General features: G+C 59.3%; 1 protein-coding gene across 4 annotated transcripts in view; it reads left to right on the top strand.

Annotated features, from left to right (window-relative positions):
* The first annotated feature begins 546 nt into the window (after positions 1–546).
* CXXC5 (CXXC finger protein 5) overlaps positions 547–6000 on the top strand; it is a 95105-nt gene continuing 89651 nt past the window's right edge. Inside the window, exons 1-2 of one of the 4 annotated variants that reach the window (XM_075009562.1) lie at positions 1628–1859; positions 3657–3777. The gene's annotated coding sequence lies outside the window, so the exon portion shown is untranslated. Of the gene's footprint in view, positions 627–1155; positions 1398–1627; positions 1860–3656; positions 3778–6000 lie in introns of those variants that run through there. The other 3 variants (XM_075009561.1, XM_075009559.1, XM_075009560.1) reach the window with 3 other exon arrangements.

Below are 6000 nucleotides of genomic sequence, written 5' to 3'. Positions count from 1 at the left end.
AAGTGAACATGAAGGCCTGTAAGAAGTGAGGGAAAAAGCCCAACTCACGCCGGGTGCCTGGTTTAATAGCACCAGCCTGTCTTTGCAGAGCGCGTTGCAAGTGCTATATACGTGCTTCGTATTATTACATTATCCTATTATTAATTAATTATTATTTGAGACAGCTACCACTATTTGCCCTGGAGTTGTGTTACGAACACGAGGTCACGTGATGTTGTGAGCTAAACCCAAACTTTGTCAGGTGGTAAACAGTCTGAGACCAGGGAGACCAAAATACATTATTAAAGAATGTAATAACACGTCCCCCAGCCAGCACGGTGGGGTGTGTGAGGACAAAGGGCTGCATCAGGGGGTTGCAAAAAACAACCTCCCAAAGGGACCTGCAGCTTAATTATATTTTGATGGCCCATTTCTGAATGTTCGTCTTTAACGTGCTCCAGGACTGAAGCCACAGGCTCATGCTCTGAGACAATTTCTGAATGAGGTGCTGTAATCTTCACTCCTGATCAGCTACCCAAGTAATATATCTCTATCTATATCTCCAAGGTATGGAATAAAAGACAACACAGGACGAGGCCGGATTCCGTGGAGGGCTGATGTCAGCTGCTAGTAAGGACCAGAGACGGGTATGAACAATTCCAGCTTCTTGGCATGTCCCAGAAAGCTACACTCTGCGTCCAGGCAATCTCCCTGGGTGGAAAAAAGTCACAGCCCCCCACCCACCCCCCGCTGCCCTTCTCACACCCCCGTGTTAGAATAAGAATAAAAAGGCCCTTCCAAGTTCCGCAGGAGGGGCAGGAGGGGCCTGGGGGAGCATTTACATCTCTAAGGAGCCGCTGGGGAGAGCTTCATTCATTGAGAGAGGCTGCACGCTGCCGGCAGGCCAGGTGCTGGGGCTGCGCGGTGGCCCGGCGGAGGCAGCCTGGCTCGCAGTTACGCCCCACTTCACCGAGGCCCCGCAGGGGGCCGGCCGGGCGAAGTTTGGCCCCAGCCTCGGGGGCTTGTGTTTCAAGGGGCAGGGCGGGTCGTGGCGGAAGAGCCGCTCCCCGGCCTGCGGGGTCCCCCGGTGTGGTGGGGGGGGGGCGCTGAGCCCAGCAGCGAGTTAAACCAGCGCCCAGCCCGAGCGCTCGCCCCCCAAAGCGGCTGGGGAGGCGGCTCCGGGCGCCGGCGGCCGGGGAGGAGCCGCCTGCGAGCCGCATGCAAACGAGCAGGGCCGAGGGAGCGAGGCGGGGATGGCAGAGCAGGCGGCAGTGGGCAGCCGGCGAGGCGCGGCGCGGAGGCGCGGTCCGGTCCGGGTTTTGCCGGCAGCCCCCGGGCAGCGGCGGCGGCGGCGGCGGCAGCCCTGTGCGATGTGGTGCGGCTGGCGCTGGACTTCCCGGGCGAGGAGGGATGTAGAGGTGGGTTCGCGGGGACGGAGACGCTGCCTCGGAGGAGGGACCCCCCCCGGCCCCCCCGTGTGTAGCCCCTGCCCCTGGTGCGCCCCCTCCCCCCTGCGTGCGACCCTTTGATCCGGGCGCTGCAGCCTCCCCGCCCGGCTGATCTGCCCCCCCCCGCGGGAGGGGAGGGACCCGGGCCCCCCCCCCGCCTTGCAGAGAGACAGTTTTTTGGCAGGTGTGATTTTTTTTTTTGCACGCTCTGGATTTGGCTCTTTAATCCGGCCGGCGACAGCTCGCGCGCACACACGCGCACACACACACACACACGCGCGCACACACGCACTGCCCGGAGTGGTGGTGCTGCTGCTGCTGGTGGTGGTGGCGGCGGCGGCGGCGGCTGCAGCTCCCATCCCTCCTCCTCCTCTTCCTCCTCCCCCCCCGCCCCAGCCGCTGCTGCTCCGGCTCCGGATCGCTCGTCCTCCGGTAGGTGCCCGGCGGGAGTGGCCCGGCGGGCGGGCAGGCGGGCGCGCTCAATATGCAGATACATGCACGGGCGGCGGCGGCGGAGTTGGGGGAAAAGTCTCGGGAAAAAGTTTGCCCGGCGATTCCCCCTTCCGTTCAGGTGCGGAGCGGTGGCCCGTGGGAGACGGGGCGGGGGGTGGCGGTGGGGGGGGGGGGGAAGCAGAACAGCGCCCCCCCCCCCCGCCGCCGCCGGGACCGGACGGAGCGGGGCGGCGGGGGCTGGTCTCAGCTCGCTGGGTGTAGACAAAAAGAGGGGGTGGGTGGCCGGGGGAATCCTCCTCGGAAATGACCCGGGAGTTCGCCCCAGCCCGGCTGGCACCAGGGGTCCCTGGAGGAGAGGCAGAGACGCCCCCCGGAGAAGTGGGTTGTGTGTGGGCGGGGGGGGGTTATGCACCCGCTGCACTTTCCTTTTACCCCCCCTCCCCGCCCCGATCCTCCCAGGCCGGGCAAGGGTGCGGGGTGGGGCCGGCCCCCCGCAGCGCGGTGGCGAGGTGCCGGCTGCCCGCGGGGGTCCCTCCCGCCGCCCCCGGAGCCCGGTGCGCCCCAGCCGCGGGGCGGGGGCCTGGGGACGGGGCGCTCGGCAAGGAGCAAAGTTTTGTTTGCCCGATCGCACCCCCGCCCCTCCCGGCACACGGGGCCGGCCCGGTGGCCGGACGCCGCGTTCTTGAGCCGGAGCCGGAGCCCGCCCCCGCCCGAGCTCATCGCTGGGCTGTTTCCCGGGTTACAATGGTGCCCACGAGCGGCTCGGGCGAGCCGCGGCTTCCAGGCGCCCGCGAGCGCCGCTGCAGCCCGGGGGCTGCGCGCAGGTCCCAGCCCTGCTGCCGGGCAGCCCCGCCCCGCCCCGCCCCGCCCCGCCGAGCCGGGCGCTGCTGGGGGCAGCGGGGCGCTCATTTGCTGCGTTGAGCAGCGCCGGCCGAGCGGCCTCCCCTGGGCTGAGCACTTCCAGCCGCTGGGGGGTGTTCGCCTTCCCCTTCCCCTTCCCCTTCCTGCGGCTCAGCGGCCCGGCTCGGAGCCGCGCTCCGGCGTCCTCTGCATTCCCCGGGGCGCGCAGCCGGGTTAGTTCCGTCCCGCGGATTGCAGCCGCGCGGCGGAGTTAGCAAAGGCAGAGCCGCCGGCAGCCGCCTTCCCCAGCTGCAGTCGGTGCAGGGGGGCCGCGGAGCCGCCAGCGACTGTTTGCAGCCCGAGGGGTGTTTTGCGGCTGAGGCTCCGCTCCCCCTGCTGCAGCTGAGGTCCGGGCCCGGAACGGAGGCGAGGAATACAAGAGGCTTGCAATGCACAGCGTGTTATTTATCTCATAGGCAGCCAGGCGCAGGGCGGGAGCTGTAAAGCAGGGGTCTGCTTTGCCAATGATTTGCTGTAGTGTTGATTCACAAATAAGCGGCGGTGGCGCCTTCCAGCCCAAGGCATTGACTGGGTAAGGAGCTTTCCCGGGTAAGACCCACTTCCTCAGCTTTTCACAAGCGTGTGACGCTCCAGAGGAACAGGGCTACCCCGGGGTACTGTTAATTGTTACACGCCACACACAGTCTTAGCTTGCCTCATTAGGTCCTGCTGTACCCCCCGATTCCCGTCCCCTTGCGGCCAGTTGTTTGGTGTGAGTTGTTCCATGCTTTGCCCAAATGAGGGATTAAAAAGGAAGGGCTGTTAGTTCTGGGCCCTAAACATAAACAAAGCTGTCCCCATAGACGGCGGTAACAGGTCACGTGTGTGCGGAGCTCTGTGTGACCCTGATCCGGTGATCTTTGCTCCTGTGAGTAGACTCCTTGGAGCGGACGGGATGACCGGCCTGATTTCAGGACTGCTTGAGGGCGTCCAGGGTCCCCCATGTGCTCTCAGAGGTCGGCTACTGCCGGGATACTGTGATGGTTGAAGAAGCCGTGTGAGTAAGCTGCTGAATTAGAATGCAGGGCACTTTTCTGGTCACCACGCTGTGTGAAAGACACGTGTGCAAGGGTTAGGGGCTGGGTTTTGCAGCCCAGAGGAACTGGAGCGGGGAGGTTGTGGTTTTGATGCCTTTAGGAGCAGACTCTGGCTGATGTGCCGGTGTGAGTGGTTCTTTCGTAGTTCCATTGCTTGTCTTTTCCATGCTGCTTGGGCCCTTTATTCTGCCACAGGGACTTTCCCCCAACTTCACTTTCGGTCACTCCCTTTTTTTCCAAAAAAGTTCTTAAATTGCAGGAAGAAACACACAAACTTCCAGCCACAGGTGCAGCGCCTGCTCCTGCAAGGCCATCCTGAGTGTCCATGCTGGTGCCTGCAGACCGCAGAAGAGGTAGAGCTCCCTCCCCCTGATTTGCCTGTCCAAGTACGGCGTGTATTATTAATGCAGGCATTGCACCCAGGAGTGAGAATTTGGCCTGCAAGCAACTTCTGTAAGTAATTGTGTGGGGTCCAACTTAAACTCACCGTAGCCAGGAAATTCAGAGCTCAGGCTGCAACTTCATTGTTAACTCCACCCCCTGTTTATCCTTTCTGTGTGCTGGAGAATTCCCCAAATGCTGGGTGGTCTTCTATGGGGTACCTAGGCACAGGGAGGACTTTGATGGACAAAGGTCCCCGCGTGAACATGCTGGCTTTCACTTTGTGCTACTGTAACTATTTTTTTCCTCCCCTTTTTGTTTATTTGTGTGAGGTTTTTAGAGATGTTCCAGCAGTTAAATAGCTCTGCTTTAATGTGCGCTTTGAAAGAAACCTCAGCCATTGAAATTGAAGGCCAAATAGGAAGGATTGTGCCTTTAAGAGGCGTTGATTAATGGAAAAGCAGACCTGGGCTTTTCCTCTAGAGTTTCAAGTGCCCTTTAGTTAGACATCGAAAAGAGCCTGCCCCTTTGCTTCCTTTTTTCAGTCCTTTCCTAAAAGATCATGTATGGTGTCACCCGGGGAGGAAAAAACCAACCAACAGGCATTTAGACCTTGGTGAGAACTCTCAGCGCAATGTCAAAGGCAAATCTTTCGTGGGCAGGAAAACTGTATGTGTCATTCTCTGAGGCTTCTGCCCCCATTGGCGAGGCAGAGAGGGATGGGCTTTGCTCCCTGTGCTGCCGAGTGTAAATATATTGCCTGGTTTTAGTAGTGTTGGGAGCTGTTGGTAACGTTTACTGGGTTCTCCTGCCATGAGAATGAGTTCGTTTTGTCACTTACATGCATGCTGGTGTCTCTGTGTGTGCCTAGGAGTGCACTGCATTGGCCTAGACCCAGGGATCTGACTTCCAGAGCCTGGGGGGGGTGGGGGGTGTTAATCCATCCGAGCGTGATAATAAAGGTAAACTAACAAAAGAACCGCCTATAGCTTTCCGCTGACGAGGGCTGACTTCGCTCAGCATGTTTTGAAGTTCTAGTGGATGGTCTTCATCTGCACATTAAAGCTGACAAAGTAGCGTATGAGGAAATGACAGTTTAAACGCTGGGCGGATGAAATCAACATAGTAAATGTTGAGAATGATTTGAAAGTTTTTTTTTCTGATTCTATGAATGAAAGGGTGTGAATGAACTCTCTCTGGGAAGTTTTGTTTACCGCTGGCAAATACAAAGTGCACATTGCAAAAGGCAATTTATTACGCGGGCTTAGAGGGAGAGTAAAAGAAGATATTGTGTGTGCCTGCATTGGGCTAAACAGGGACATTGGAGGCACGCAGAGGTTATTGACGCGGGAGGGATGGAGATATGGCCTTGGGGCAGACGGGTTGTGTGTGATAAGTGTGTATTGGGTGTGCAAGGGCTTTGTGCAACATGAAGTATTTTGATCGGATGCACGGACACCTCAGTCACCGGTTATCCCCTCTCTGGTGGGAAAATGGAAAAGCTTTCTGTCAAGTTGAAATTGACACAGGCTTAGTGGCAGAGACTTGAGTAGCAAAGGGACTCCACTTCAGCACTGGCAGACACTGGGCGCAGTCGTGCCAGCTTACGCTGGCGCAGAGTTGGGCCGACATTGCCTATGAAATAACGCAGGGCTGTGTTACGCTCTGGGGGGGGGGGGCACCGAAGGCCGAGGCTGATACAATCTGCAGCGTGAGCCCTGCAGCCAAAAGTGCCTGTGTGACATTAGCTGGCCGAGGGCATATTTGGAGGTGCTTCTTTCCAAAAACTCTGCTTCTTCCCC

This window comes from Carettochelys insculpta, chromosome 15 (assembly GCF_033958435.1).
Source record: "Carettochelys insculpta isolate YL-2023 chromosome 15, ASM3395843v1, whole genome shotgun sequence".
Lineage (NCBI taxonomy): Eukaryota > Metazoa > Chordata > Testudines > Carettochelyidae > Carettochelys > Carettochelys insculpta.
Note: the sequence above shows the minus strand (reverse complement) of the source record. Positions and strands in the feature narration are given on the sequence as shown.